Below are 16747 nucleotides of genomic sequence, written 5' to 3'. Positions count from 1 at the left end.
GTGTGTGTGTGTGTGTGTGTGTGTGTGTATATGTTTGTGTGTCTGTGTTTGTCCCCCCAGCATCGCTTGACAACTGATGCTGGTGTGTTTACGTTCCCGTAACTTAGCGGTTCAGCAAAAAGAGACCGATAGAATAAGTACTAGGCTTGCAAAGAATAAGTCCTGGGGTCGATTTACTCGACTAAAGGCAGTGCTCCAGCATGGCCACAGTCAAATGACTGAAACAAGTAAAAGAGTATATTAGCTTCTCTAATCAGTCAAAATTTGGTGATGTGTGCTTGGAAGATAGGAATAGAAATATGTGATGTTACTTCTTGCAGTCTCTCATTCTCTCTGCTTATAGGTACATAGCAAACAGAAACACACATAGCATGTCAAAGCTACCTGCAAAACATCTCTCCTCTCTGAACTAAATTGGAGGAAATTCCTTTATTTATAGATACTGTAAGGTTCCAGAGTGCAAACAAAATTTTGCTGTGCTTGGTTGGTCTGTCACATGATTTGATTGGACAACTAACGTATCCAGTCTCAACAACGGACTTGGTCAATGTGTTACACCATCACATGACCAATCATAGAAAACCTGCATATGAGCCATATGACTCCAATACTAATTTTTAAACTTGGTAGTTTATCAATCGGTGTCTTTGCTGAAACAGTGAAATATGGGAACATAAACTAACACTAGTTGTAAAGCCATTGTGAGAAAATAAACACAATCACAGACATGTACACACACACACACATGTATTTATGTAAGCATATATGTTTTATGTATGGATGTTTATATGTATGTATGCATGCACATATGTATGTCTTATGTATGTATGTATGTTTGTATTTGTGTATGCATGTATGCCTTATGACTTGTGTATACATGTATGTCATTGTTCAGTTTTATTTCAAGATTTCTTTCCAATAGAGAAAGAGTTAGTTTCCAGCCTAGATCCAAGGTTCTGTGGTGTGTGCATACGAGTAGATGTAATCGCCTTACCTCGGTTTTCCTTTCCACGACTGCGAGTCTGTCTTGCGGTATCCAATCCTTGAAGCTTGCCCCGACCCAAAGTACACCAGGAATAGCAGCTGCTTCTCCCAAACCTAGACCGTCGCTTAACACGTCTTGTCCTGACCACAACCCCGTTCGAAAAGGGCACGAATCCCGATTGAGGCTCCCTCTGCCCTTTTTTCCCTTCCGGTCAGCCTCCCCAGACACTGACGTGATACCACAGGTTCCTTCATTGAAATTTCAACATCAATAACAGGGTACTTTTGTATGTGTGTATGTATGTATGTATGTATGTATGTATGTATCCCTCTCTCTCTCTCTCTCTTTCGGAGAGAGGCACAAGCACATACACAGACATATACACACACGGCAGTAACTTCCACCTACCAAATTCAATCACAAAGCTTCGGTCAGCTTGGCGCTATAGCAGAAGACACTTGCCCAAGGTTCCACGCAGTGGGACTGAACCCGAAACCATGTAGCTGGGAAGCAAGCTTCCTAACCACACAGTTATGCCCGCGCCTACATGTATGTATGTATGTATGTATGTGCAGATATGTATGTTTTATGTATGTATCCATGCATAGTCTTCTGCTCATACAGGCTCATCCTTTCATCTGATGATACGTTGCGGTAGAGTCTGGCAACTTCTTTGGGCATGTATTTTAGGTTATCGGACAAAAAGTGTTGCTCAAGGAGCTACCTTCCAAGTCTTATGATGTTATCAGCCTCATGTATGCAAACTTGGTCAATGGATAACCTTTGACACTTGGTGGTTAAAAGGTGTTGCCGAAGAGATATGGTGTGACATTCAAAGGCATTTCGGAACAATGTTAAGCCTCTTCTGCCTTGTTTTCATTTTAGACAGAGGCAGTCTACGTCACTGTTTATGCGGAAATTATGTGTGCTCGTTAGTATTTTTCGGGTTTTCACATCAATAGCTCAGATCTCATCAAGTGTCCAATCAAGTAGCCCAAATGTTGGCATGAGTATTGGCACTGCAAACACATTGTGGGCCACTGTTTTATTGAATGCAGAGAGTTCTAAGGTCCAAATTTTCTTTATTTGGCAGTAATATTCTTTAGTGACATGTGTTTTGTTACAGGTACCATTGTAAGATATGTTTTTATCCACACCTAGATACCTGTAACATTCTCCGTCAGATATAGGGGAACAGCAAAATCATTGATGGAGATGTTGCAAGTCTGGTTTATATTTTCCCCCTTTTCACAATCATATAATAACATTTATCCTGACCAAACTTGAGAATGTTGTAACTAGGTCAAGGCTTTTTTCATCTCATGCACATTCTTTGTATAAAGTTTCAAGTCATCCATAATGAAACTGTGTTATTTTGGTATGTATGTATGTATGTATGTGTGTATGTGTGTGTGTGCGTGTGTGTGTATGCATGCATGCGTGTGTGTATGTGTGTGAGTATGTATGTATGTATTATGTATGTATGTATTATGTATGTATGTATGTGTGTGTATGTGTGCGTGTGTGTGTATGTGTGTGAGTATGTATGTAAGTATGTATGTAAGTATGTATGTAAGTATGTATGTATACTTACACATTATGGGTTTTCACAATTTCCATCTACCAAACTCACTGATAAGGCATTGGTCAATACAAAGTGCCACACAGTGACTGAACCCAAAACTACATGATTGCAAAGTGAGCTTCTTAACCACGCCTTTAAAGTCAAGCTCATGTACAAAATATAAAAAAATAAATAAAAAATTGATTGGTCATGGTCTGCTTAATCAAAAGTAACAATAACGATGAAATTGATAGGATATAATAGACAGTTGCAAAAATTTACAAGATCAAGTTATATAACAATAGAGAATTAATCAATATAAATCAACAAAATAAATGCAAGGTAATACAAAAAAAAAACTGAAACAAAGAAACCACATATGCAGTACACTGTACAAAGTAAATGCATTCTGGTTATAAAGTGGAACAGAACAGTAATTCAAAACCTGAGGTCCAGGAAGCTAATACAATAAGAATGGGAGGGTGAAGATTGTATAATGAAATATGTATAATTATGCACCATCATCATCTTCATCATCATAATCATTATTATCATCATAATCAGCAGCACCACCACTACAATCATCACTGTTGTTGTTGTCCAACTGCTGCTGCCACAGTAGCCATAACCTTCATCATCAATTTTTATCTCCACTTTCTCATGCTTGCTTGGGTCCGACAGAGGTTATTGAGGTAGATTTTCTAAGGCTGGATGCCTCTTCCTGTCATCAACCCTTAATTTGTTTCCATTCCCCATGGCCAGAAATGTTTTGGCAGAACACTGGAAATGGATGATAATCATCTACAACTACCACATGATGTCAAGACAAGGAGACACAAACATATAAACACTCATACACACACATACGTAAATATGTAAATCATATATACAGAAATAGGTGTGTGTGTGTGTGTGTATGTGTGTACATGTGTGTGTGTGTATTGCTTCAATTGTGCTTGTGTTACATAAAAAGCAGTAAGTCCACTCTGCTGAGTGACTGGTGTTAGGAAGCTGCATTCAGCTGTAAAAATCCTGCCAAAACAGTTGCAGAAGTCTGGTGCGTGGCTTCTGCCTGTCTGGCTCATTTCAAACCGTTCCACCAATACCAGCATGGAAGGCAGACATTAATCGATGATGATGATGATGATGATGATGATGATGATGACGTGTGCGTGTGATGGGCTTTTTTCAGTCGCTATCTTCTAAATCCACTCACAAAGCTTTGGTTGGCCAAGGCCTGTAATAAAAATACTTGCCCAAAGTGCCACACAGTGGAACTGAACCTGAAATCATGAAGGAAATTTCTTAACCACAAATAATAATAACTATTATTATTCAGTGACATATATCTTTCAACTGAGTAAGGAAACTAGGAAAACAAGTTTGTTGTATGTTAATAAAATCAGTTTATTGAGTGGGGGTGGGGTGGAGAGAGAAAGATTTCATAAGCCTGAGGTCCCTGGGAAAATTCATTTGAATAAAAGAGGGTTCTTGCTGGCGAAAAGGTTGGGAATTACTACAATACAACAAGTCATCAAAATTATAATACTCATTAAACAACAGGTAGAAACATGAGTTATATCTAATTACAAAATACCATGAATAATACATTACAAGTACACAAAGTGAACATGAATATTAAATTTCTAATCGGCAACAAACCACAAAAAATGTCTGGAAGTTGCTGAATAAAGTTTAGGTGACTAATGTAATTTACAAACACAAATATGGAAGATATAAACTGAGTACAGAATTAATTGATCATTAACCCTTTAACATTTAAACCAGCCATATCGGGCCAAAATGGCTGTGACTGAGTTCAAAATGGCTAAGTTCAGCCTTTTGTACCTACACAAAAATGTCGTTCATAGCCAATTCCACACCTGATAAATTTCCACTTCTATTCCTTCCCATGTTTCCAAATTTTCCGGCAATACTGTGCTCGAGAAGACTTGTCAAGCCAAGTGAGACCATTGTCATGGCTGTTCCAGTGTTATGTAAATGGGACCTGTGAAATCATAGTCGTGGCCATTTTTGATTGTCATGTAACTGGCACCCATGCTGGTGGCACATAAAGAGTACCTATTGAACTCTTCAAGTGGTTGGCATTACGAAGGGAATCCAGCCATAGAAACCATGCCAAATCAGATTGGAACCTGGTACAGCTCTCCAGCTTACGAGTTCCAGTCAAACAGTCTAACCCATGCCAGCATGGAAAGCAGACGTTAAATGATGATGATGATAGTGATGACGATGATGATGACATCATTGAAATCTTGAAACTATGAAATCATGCATGATTAATTAAAAACAATGTGAATAAATGAGTATTACATTTGACAGAGTAGTCAGAATGCTATGGAGTTTGTCTCACTCAACTAATTTATTTTCCTTTCATAGTTTTGATTTGAAATAATTAAAATATTTACTTCACTACATCTAATGTGTTTATACTTTGGGTTGTAAGTTGCTGACAATATGAAAAAAAGTTGCTTTATCGGCAAAGGATTGGCTTGGAATGGCTGAAACAAGTTTCAAAACATTTGACTATTGAGTATTTCAAAGTTAACAAGGTATGATGTTGAGACCAATCTTTTCTGCAACAGCTGAAACTTGGATTATGAAGAGAGAACTTGAAGATCATACTGATGGTACTTAGACTAGCCTTCTAATGAGAGCATAAAACATCTTGTAGTATGAGCACAAGACCAAAGACAAGATTTACAAACATATTCCACCCATCTCTTCTATTGTTATTCAATGCAGAAAGGATTTGCTGGTTACTGCTCTCTTACTAAACAACAAGATATATCAGATATCATATTCTGGATACTTCTGCAGACCACTCAATCACATTCATAGTTATTGGCACAGACATGTTAAGATGAAATTGAGAATCCAAAGTGCATCTCACAGTGCTATGCAAGATTTCTGGTGCAACATTGTGGAATTGTGAAACACATCTTATATACTACTCTTTTACTTGTTTCAGTCATTTGACTGCGGCCATGCTGGAGCACCGCCTTTAGTCGAGAAAATCGACCCCAAGACTTATTCTTTGTAAGCCTAGTACTTATTCTATCGGTCTCTTTTTGCCGAACCACTAAGTTACAGGGACGTAAACACACCAGCATTGGTTGTCAAGCGATGGTGGGGGGGCAAACACAGACACACAAACACACACACACATATATATATATATATATATATATATATATATATATATACGACAGGCTTCTTTCAGTTTCTGTCTACCAAATCCTCTCACAAATCTTTGGTCGGCCTGAGGCTATAGTTGAAGACACTTGCCCAAGGTGCCACACAGTGGGACTGAATCTGGAACCATGTGGTTGGTAAGCAAGCTGCTTACCACACAGCCACTCCTGCGCCTATAGAAAATATGGAACGCTTCACGAATTTGCGTGTCATCCTTGCGCAGGGGCCATGCTAGTTTTCTCCGTATCGTTCCAATTTTAGTATATGTACTGCCAAATAAAAAAAGAAAAATATTTGTTCTGGCTTCATCATTTCTTAGTCATGCAGCAGATGTCTCTGAGTGTTTTCACCCACTCATTGTTCCAATGTGTCACACCACTCAGTATTCACTCAATCAAACTGCAAGTACAATCAGACTATCCTTCACTGAGGAGATACAATAAAGCAGAAACATATCCTGAGTTGTCATTGCATTTGCTAATAGATCAAGCTCACTTTCCCCATACTGTAATCTAATTGATAAATTTATTAGAATTAGGAGGTTGTCTCTCTTTCTTTTTTTAATTTTCTTTTATCTTTGCATATCAACCAGAACTATTCATTAATTCAATTATTTTTCTCTCCCTACTGCAAGATTTTAATTAATTAAAAATTCTTTACCATCATTCAAAATAAGAGGCGTAGGCATAGACATGGCTGTGCGGTAAGAAGTTTGCTTCCCAATCGTATGGTTCTGAGTTCAGTTCATTGTGTGGCACAATGGACAAATGTCTTCTACTACAGCCCCAGGTCGACTAAAGCTTTATAGGTGGATTTTGTAGGCAGAAACTGAAAGAAGCCCGTGACTTCTTTGAATGTGTGTCTGTGTGTATGTGTGCGTGCATGTGTATGTGACATTTGCCCCAACTTGGTAACTGATGTTAGTTTGCTTACATTCCCATAACATAGCAGTCTGACAAAGGAAGCTGATAGAATAAATACCAAACTCAAAGAAAAAAGACCCAAGTACCGGGGCTGATTTGTTTAACTAATCCACTCAAAAACAGTACCCCAGCATGGCAACAGTCCGATGACAATCAAGTGAAAGATACGCATATGTATATACAGGGTGGGCGAAAAGTAAGTAAGCATTAAAAATTGGAAATAAAATCTATATTCCTTTTACAAACTTATTGGAGACAAATGATACATGTTCTTTATTACATAGGAAAATGAAAGTAAATCTTCATATTTCAATGTAAGCACTGGTGGCATCAACCAGATTCCTCAAACGGCCAGGGATGGAATGGACAAACTTCTGAAGGACGTCGTCTGGGATATCATTGAGGACCTCCTGAATCCATGTCTGCAAGCCCTCCCGTGTATAAGGTTTTGTCTTGTACACCTCTTTTGTGTAACCCTGCAGGTAAAAATCACATGGAGTGAAGTAGTTGTATACTGTCAACTTAATGTGACAGTCCTTATGTTTACAAGGGGGAGACAAACACCTCCACCCAGCCAAGCCTGCATCCAGAGACATGTTTCTCCAGACTGATGACGAGCAAAGACTCAGAAACATGTCTCTGGATGCAGGCTTAGCTGGGTGGAGGTGCTTGTCTCCCCCTTGTAAACATAAGGACACAGGAAATGTGTCAAGGCCGACAGGAAGCGGTGCAGCTTCCTAGGTCTAAACAACAGTAGTATTATTCCCTTCAGGGGACTGTCACATTAAGTTGACAGCATACAACTACTTCATCGTATCACTACTGCATAAATCTCTCTGAGAGATTTAGAAATGTATTATTTCTAAACACATGGAGTGAGATCTGGACATCTTGGAGTTCTGGACTTCTGTGGTCACAGTCCTCAGGTTTTAGTTCCTGCATGTAATGGATGAAAATTCAATTCTTTATGCAACACCATATGTATTGTGTGTCTTGCTAGTCCACTTTCATGAGCTGCTTGATGTGTTGATTTTTGTTGCCACGTTCTCCGCTGATTGGGATGTGGTAGGTCAGCCACTTCTTGCATTGTTCACAGAGCTCATGGTCATCAGCTTTGCATGACAACTCTTTATTGTCTCCAGACGTAGTGTTGCATGCTTACCTTTCCATGCATGCCACCATCTCTGAACCAAAACAACGGAATTCCACACTTCATAGCGTGCTGCTATCTTAGTTTGCTCCTGAACAGTTAAGCAACTGGCAATCTGGAAAATAAGAAATTAGAAATAAGACAATAAGAAATAAGAAATCCTCATTAGTGCTGTCTGTTTAAAAAATGTTTTCGTCATGGCTTTAGTGATACTAAAAATTCTATAAGCAATTTCTAATGCCTAGTTACTTTCTATCCACCCTGTAAATATATTTTAGTACAACCTATGGTAATCCTTCAGAGATAGTATATCAAAACTGAATCTATTTGGTTAATTTCCATAGAAAATGCTCATCTCTTTAATTTCTTTTTCAGCTGAACCACTAACGTCTGTGTACTTTTTGTGCATGTATATATGTGTTTGTATGTATGTATACTTGTGTATGTAAGTATATGCATGTGTTTATGAACAGGTATATTCGTGTATGCATGTATGTATGCATATTTGTGTATGTAAGTATATGTGCGCATGTGTTTATGAACGTGTATGTATATTTTTGTATGTATATATACATATACTTACACACACACATTCATACACAAAAAATACATAAGCATAAGCAATTTAGCTGAAATGAATTAAAGAAATAAAAAAGATTTACGAAAATTGCTGAATAGTTTCAGTTTTGACATACCATCTCCGAAGGATTGCCCAGTATATTTTCCGTAAAATCGACTGCTAAAAAAAAAAAAAAATTGTTGAAAATCTGGCCAGATCCATACTTACATAAATACTCATATATATATATATATACACACAAATGCACACGAAATGTGTCTACATGTTTACATTTTCTAAGCAGTATTCTGTGAATAAAAATCGAAAGTGAAAGCAGTAAATTAAAACGTAAATCTCTTTTTGTACATAAATATTGTTGCTTTATTGTTAATTAACACTTTTCCTATTATTTATAAATCCAAATGTGTGTATATAAATATATGTCTGTATAATTATATATTATGCAAATATATACAGGCACACCTCAACTTACGTCCGTAATGGGTTCCAAGCGAATTAACTCGAAAAACAATATAACATTCAAAAAAATTTTTTTTTAATTATTAACTTGTATCTGTTTTAATAAATGGTTTACTCTTTTACTTGTTTCAATCATTTGACTGTGGCCATGCTGGAGCACCACCTTTAGTCGAGCAAATCGACCCCAGGACTTATTCTTTGGATATTTTCTCGCGTATTTTATTTTATTTTCCACTTCAGTATTATATTTTAGATAGTTTTTTTAATTTTTTAACTGTGCTTTTTAAATATGTTTGCTGTTAAATTGACTGAAGTTTAGGCTTCTATTTCTTTTAGAAAAAAGAGCGTAACTCAAAATGACGTAAGTTGAGGTATGTTTGTATATGCATAGAAAGATGATGATGGTGCTGGTGGATGATGATACACATGCATGCAGTTAGCAAAAAGTGTGTTAATTTATGTGGTGAAGAACCGCGATGCATTCCTGCCATCTGCAAGGGAGATAAATCGGACGGGATTTGTGACTTGTATTAAATTCTGAAAATTGTAATACAAGTTTTCGCTTTGATTCTTTTTCTTGTTTTCTCTCTTTTCCTTTTTCAATTTAAGTTTGTTGTCCATTGCAGAAAGAATTTTTATTTAGTAACATATTTTTACTGGAAGAAAAAAAAATTAAAGTATAAAAGATTAAATTATTGTGAAAAAATAAGTAAAAAACAAAAACAGTTACTTCAACAAGGAAACAAAGATTAAGAAGAAAAAAAAATGTGAGGGGAGATTAAGTAGCAAAAGGTGGGGGTTGAAAGCAGGGCCGGATTAAGACCCATAAAGTACTATAGTACTTAAAATATTCTGGTGCCCTCATATGCATATGTAATTAAAAATATAAACAATAATAAACCATAAATAAATTTTTAGTTTTTCAAAGTGAAACGAAACTAATTGTAAGATGAAAATGACTTTTTTTTTTTCTGGTATACTTTCACTATTTATATTAGAAGAGTTTATTACTATTTTCAATTGCAAAGTCTTTGATCAGATCCTCACTATAACATTATGAACACTTTGAAATTACATTTTACGATCATACAAACCACTTTGAATATTATTTTAGCAAGTTTAAAGTGATTCCTTTTGTGCCGTAAATTATTTACCATTTCTGTGGTGCCTTCCCATTCCCTTGATGTCATAAGCACGTACTTATTTTGCTTAATAGTTAATCCAGCGCTGGTTGTACATTCCGGTTCGATTGCTGTGTTCAGCTGCACCACGTGGACATAACTGCAAATGCATTGCTGCGGAGAATGGCTCGCAACACTAGCTGCAAGAGTCACCCTCACCTCACGAGGGTTCATTTCTCATACGGGCCGCTATCATCTCGATTTTGCGGAGGAAAGCAGCAACGCAGGATACGTGAATACCCGAGGCCTCGACGGCGATCGTCTCAAACAAACAGCAGCCGTTCAGGTTTCGGAATTTGTCTAACTTTTCTGCATTACAGGCGGCGATACCAAATCAATTCATCACAGCTCCGGATGTTGGCATCGATTTTAACAGGCGATATGTGAGGTGATGTGGTGTATTGCGTAGCGAGAAAAAGAGCTTAGAGCAGGGTGAAGCAACTCCCCAAGAGTAAGAGCGTCGTGTGCGCATCAGCAAGGTGTAATCTCTCCGTCATTCTAATCAGGTCCGCAATCTTAGTTTCTAGGCACTCTCTTAGGGTTTTCGGGAAGATTGGGGAATCAAGTATAGAGACAGTGTCTCTTGGCATCAGCTGAGCTCTCGCCAAGACGGCGTCCTGGAATTCAGCCTCACATAGCTCACAGTTATTACCTCCGACCTGGGCGGGTTGATCTCAAGCCCAAGAAGCTTTAGGGCTGGTCCCTAACTACAGACTCGGCTGAGTCACTTAGGGTTGCGTCATCCAGGTACCAGATATTGAAGGGTGAGCGGAACGATCGGGTAACATCAACGACAGCCAAAGCAAAAAAGAGCGAGCCAAGAGGGTCACCCTGATGGACACCTGTGACAGAAGTGACCCTGTTGTTAGTAGCCATGAGTATGTTGGGTATCCCATAGGATGGGTATGTAAGTGGGTGTTATGAGGGAATACGTCTTAGATACGCCCTCACATTCTGCCGATCTAATAACCAGAACCGTCTGAGGAGAATTTTGGGCATCCGAGCAATTTAATGATCTGGACCTTATAGTATTTATTTAATGACAGTAACCCACAGCGTACGTAGATCACAATTGGGTCCCTAGACTCCTGGGCACATGTCTTATCACGGCACTGCTCGTAGCTAACTTTCTTTAGCCAGTAAAATATCCACCAAGCTTCGGATGTATCCTATGCATGCTGAGTTTTATGCACAGTGTGTCGTTTGTTCATCAGGCATCATATGCGACGGATCTTGTAAATTTCTTCCAATCACTTCAAGTATTTCGAATTTTCACTAAATTATTTTTTTAAAGAAATGTAGTTTTGATGTAGTTTAGTATTTGAAATATTTGAAGTGATTAGAAGAAATTTAATCATCCCGTGCAACTTTTAATGAAAACGAAATATTTATAAACGAAATATTCGTTGTATAGCTCCAATTTCTTCACCCTGATTAAAGGTTCACATTTGGGCATACGTACACAAGTGTACCTCCACTCCACCAACTTTTTTTCCTTATAACCTTCTGAGGTGATTGTTCAGTTTAGTTATATAAAAAAAGGGGAGATAAGTAGTAAAAGAAACAGCTTGCTTATTTATTTATTTCTTTACTGCCCACAAGGAGCTAAACATAGAGGGGACAAACAAAGGGATTAAGTCGATTACATCGACTCCAGCGCGTAACTGGTACTTATTTAATCGACCCCGAAAGGATGAATACAAAGTCGACCTCGGCGGAATTTGAACTTAGAACGTAACGGCAGACGAAATACCGCTAAGCATTTCGCCCGGTGTGCTAACGATTCTGCCAGCTAAAGTTTCCTCTGAGCGGTCAGGTATTTCGACCCAATGTCCCTTTGTTTCTTTTACTACTTACCGCCACCTTAAATTTTATTTACTTTTTTTTAAAAAACTAAACTAAACAATTACCCTTTCTGAAAATGGATACTTTTTAAATTAAATTTTCTACAAATGTCTTTCAGATTATGTCTGTAATTATGAAAAGTTTTTTTCGAATGAGAGAGTTTCGCAACTTTCCGAAAAATTAGTATTTAATGGTAAATTTTCAGATTAACACCCGCACGATTACCTAACCCTAACCCTAACCCTAATCCTAACCCTAATCCTAACGCTAAACCCTAACCGTAATCGTAACCCTAACCCTAAACCCTAACCCTAAACCTAAACCCTAACCCTGACCCTAAAACCCTAACCCTAACACCCTAGTGAAAATCGTGAGGGTGTTAATCTGAAAATTTACCAATGAAATTTTCTTCAAATAGCTTTCAGGTGATGTAGATTACGATTATATTGGAACTTATTGTTTTAAAAAATGGTCGGAGAGTAGATATTTCAAGAAAAACGACACTTGTTCCCTCACACGCTTTCATGAGGAAAATGAATTATTCCCCCTCCACATCTTTCATTCACAATCATAATCTATATATCTGAACTGTACTTGTTGAAAATTTTATTTAGAAATATGTAGTTTTCAGAAAGTTATGAGGAAACTAAATCAGTGTGAGGGGTATTACACATCTGTAATGATGCAAAACCGTGACGGGAGGACGCATGGTAATATCCTAGGAACACTATGTCTCAAAACGATGTGTTTTCAACGGCTTGTCTTCTCGACGAAGGCTCACCTTGATCTCGTGAACAACATCAAAAACGGAGATACGAATCATATTTTGAAAATATCAGCAATATATTGACGATTGGATAACTCTAGTCTGACAATGATGGAGTCTGAGAAAACTAATGGTGATCTGCGCCGGTGAAATTATTTTGCAAAGTTAGCGAATTACGAACTCGCACCGATTTCAGTACGAATTTATTCTCGGATGAACTAGATACATTTGATCAAGTATTTTTGGCAACAGACACTACACAGCGTCGTAGACGAGATACGAGAGGTGATCTTCCGATTTGTTGGTTGGTTTTCCTATTGGAAAAAAATAATACGTCCTATTACGTAATAGACTCCTTTATGATCTCAAGTAGTTACGAAAGGAAATGCTTCGAAAGATGTATATAAACACGGGAGCATATGGAAAATTGCAAACGAAAACCGGCACACAACTATATACACTGTGAATATAATGCAATTGACGCCTCTCAGCCCAACCATTGAAAGAAAGAACATCTGTGGTACACATTGTTCCTATCTTGATATCTTTGGGTATACAAATATAAGCACACGTAATATATAAGTGTAAATTAAATAAATTAAACTTAAAGGGGAATTAGTCGAAACCATTAAACCCGGTACTTGACTGGTATCTTATTTTATCGACCCCTGGACGGATAAAAGGCAAAGTTAATCTTGGCGGGCTTTGAACTCAGAATGTTAAGAGTGAACCAATACTGTAATCCATTTTCCCGACGCTCTAACGATTCTACCAGCTCGACACCGTTTGTAAATTAAATATAATCCTTTTTACTATAGGCACAAGGCCTGAAATTTTTGGTGAGAGATTACATCGACTCCGAAAGGATGAAAGGCAAAGTCTTCATAACAGATGAAGTATATAATTTTCTGGAAAAGGAAAATCTATTGCTAGAGGAACAAAAAGGATGTAAGAAGAAATCAAACGGAACTGTTGATCTGCTGTATACAGATAGGAGAATAATAAATGAGGTATGAGTAAGGAAGAAGAATTTAGCTGTTGACTGGATAGATTACATGAACGCTCACGACAATGTCTCGCACAGATGGCCCTTGGAGTGTCTAAGGGCACTCAGAGACAATGAGAAGATAAACAACTTTTTGGAGAAATCAATGATAGGATGGAAGGGAGAACTGACATATGCAAATGAATTTGCTAGGCAACATGAAAATACGCCGGGACATTTCCCAGGGAGACTCGATCTCTTTGTCATTGCACTAATCCCTCTTACAAGTATACAGAGATAATCTAGACCGGGCTATGAGTTTATCCACCAAAGTTTTAGTGATAGTTCATCTTACTCTTCTTTCTAACCATTACCGAGATTCTTACTAGTACTTCTAACAAAACATGATTTACCATAAATATTTGTTTGCGGGCGCCATCCATATTCAACATTAAGATATGTCAGACATACACTAAGCGAAGAACAGACTGGGAAGCACCCTTCAGTATGGACTTAGCCCTCTAGTCTCCTCCAGTGATGCAGCTAGAGTGTATGCCACCCTTGAGTTTGCTGCCTTCCTTATGCAAGCATATATAGCAGAACTGAAAGTGTCGCCCCCCATAAAAGCATCGCCCGGGGTGGACACCCACCTAAATACGTTACTAGTTTACCCATGCAGTATAAAAACACAATCATATGCACATCAAGTAAGCATTTTTCTACTTCACGCACTCTCGTTAATAACCAGTTGTCGTCGCCCGGTTTAACACGTCACTGGGCTCTTGGCTGTCTAAAGCTTAGAACACTCTGTAGCAAGCAACAGGAAACATTTATAATCTAGAGATAACATCTTTCCTTCATTCTACTGGTCAAGGAGGGCTTGAAAAGGGCGGTAGGTTCGAAAAATTAACCAGGTCAGCTGTCTGAGAAACCAGCCAGAGAGAGAAACTTCACAGTAACAACGAACTGAAGCAACTGGAATAAATTTTGCTTGCGTATGCGTGTTAAAAACAATGTAGAAGGGACGGGGGAAAATACAAATGCTCTTCGAGGCGTGCTTCCGAATAGAGTAAAAAGCTACACTCCACCAGGATCAGAAAAAATCATTGGACGTTTTTACATGTGTACACTTTCCCATCCTCTGACCAGAAACTACTGCTCCTTCAAAATTCGCTCCACGCGTTCTTCGCCTCGGCGTCTGTTCCAACAATTAGGCTGTTCAAATGCTCCGCTTCTTGACGCGGTGTCACTCCCCTTTGCTTCCGGTCTCAACATCTCCCTTCACCACCCCACCCCCCTCCGCCCCGATCTAAAGATCACTGCCATTCTATTCCATTTCACAGTTGTCCATCCATCTGGGTAGTTGACGCTCCCTTCGTGATCTTCGCAATGTCATGGGGCTGGCCTCTCACTTTCCTTCGTCATCAGAGGAGCTAACAACTTTACGAACGTCCAAGATGTGATGCGGAGTTCCGTCCACTGATACGTTATACCGAGTTTTAACTGCAGTCACCTTTCCTTTCTCCCACTGAGTCCTGCACCATGCATTAAATGGCTTCACCCACATTTTGTCTCCGATTTGAAAACGTGAGGTACATACCCTTCCACTTCTGCCAGCTGCGGTTCTACATTTGGGTGTTTCCATTCGTACTGGCATATGACTCTTTGCAGGACCGACTCCTCAGTTTGTCCTATCCTGGGCAACATAGTGTACAAAAAAAACCTGCCTCACTGGGGGAAATTCGTCCTCTTTCAGTCATGACTTTGATTGTGCGATGGTGTCACTCCACAATCTCATTTCCACTGAGCTTGTATGCAGCTCTGAAGAAATATTTGATGTTCCATCTTTCGAGCATCTCCTTCAGCTGTTCCGAACGAAACGTTGTGCTGTTGTCCATCAACAGCTTATCCACTGGTCTCCTTTTCAAGAATATTGTATTCAGTAAGTTTGCAATTTCGGCCGCAGTCCCCATCCTGATTTCCCTCCATCCACCCTGGTCCACAGGTACGGCCTTCTCTAACAGTGCGTTACATTTATCGCTAGACTCTTCCAGTCTTCCTCCACTCGAATATTTCCACTCTCATGCACACTCGGTGCGGGGTTGAAGGACTGACACCAGTTACAACTCCCAACTAACTTCCAAACACTTTCCCTTGTGACAACAGGGTCGACTTTTCTTGCCCAAAACAGAGTCCTGTCGACTCCCATGTGGTGCATGTTGTGCAGCTTCCCTTTGGGCCCTCTAGCAGACATGTTGTAGCTACTCCACACAATGAATCCTCTGTCACTTCAAACCAGTGTTTTTTGGGGGTTTTTTTAACCCTAGTTAGAACATCTGCTTTTGTTTTTATTCACAGGCGCAAAAACTACCTGCGGCTTCAGGCCAAACTTATCAGCTAATTCTCTCAAGATTTTCAGGTGACGCTTATCATTTCCGCGACCCTTTTCATTCGGATACCCTTCTGATTGGTAATCACTGAGCCACCCACCCCTGTACCGAGGCAGAATCAGTCCGAATCTCGACAGCACGTAGTCCCCATCTCAGCGCTAAGTTCACACCTTTCAACACAGCGTCCAGTTCAGTTACATTCATGTGGTCGTAATAATTTTTCTTCTCGAGCCATTTCAAAAATTACTTCTATCATTATGCACCTTGCGCCACACCATACGATCCCTTTTTCTGTTTCGGGCACATACCAGCTGCCCTTCTCCGGATCCTCCGCTCTCACTCTCAATCAAGACATCTTGCATCATTGTAGCTGTTTTTCTTCCCCATTTCATCACCCGAGATCACTCCTTCTATTCACATCTTGATGTAGCTGCCATGCACACAAAAAAACACACACACACACGCACACACAGACACATATACACGACGGGCTTCTTTCAGTTTCCATTCACCAAATCTACTCACAAGGCTTTGGTTAGCTGAAGACACTTCTCCGAGGTGCCACGTAGTGGGACTGAACCTGAAACGATGTGGTTGGGAAGCAAACTTCTTATCACACAGCTGATACATAAATACATATAGTTATACACACACACACACACACACACATATATATATATATATATATATATATATATATATA

At 38.9% G+C, this 16747-nt stretch overlaps 1 long non-coding RNA gene and 1 other non-coding gene across 2 annotated transcripts in view; both read right to left on the bottom strand.

Annotated features, from left to right (window-relative positions):
- Positions 1 to 3931: 3931 nt before the first annotated feature.
- The window catches only part of LOC106875864 (uncharacterized), a 15116-nt gene continuing 2300 nt past the window's right edge, over positions 3932 to 16747 (bottom strand). The window contains exon 2 of the long non-coding RNA XR_001410167.2: positions 3932 to 7953. This is a non-coding gene — a long non-coding RNA (uncharacterized LOC106875864). The remainder of the gene's footprint in view (positions 7954 to 16747) is intronic.
- LOC128249650 (U6 spliceosomal RNA) lies at positions 5944 to 6048 on the bottom strand. The gene has a single exon (XR_008265766.1). It is a non-coding gene; the product is annotated as a U6 spliceosomal RNA (small nuclear RNA).

Source organism: Octopus bimaculoides, chromosome 16 (assembly GCF_001194135.2).
Source record: "Octopus bimaculoides isolate UCB-OBI-ISO-001 chromosome 16, ASM119413v2, whole genome shotgun sequence".
Taxonomy (NCBI): Eukaryota; Metazoa; Mollusca; class Cephalopoda; order Octopoda; family Octopodidae; genus Octopus; species Octopus bimaculoides.
The sequence above is the reverse complement of the archived record's forward strand: the minus strand, read 5'-3'. Positions and strand labels throughout refer to the sequence as shown.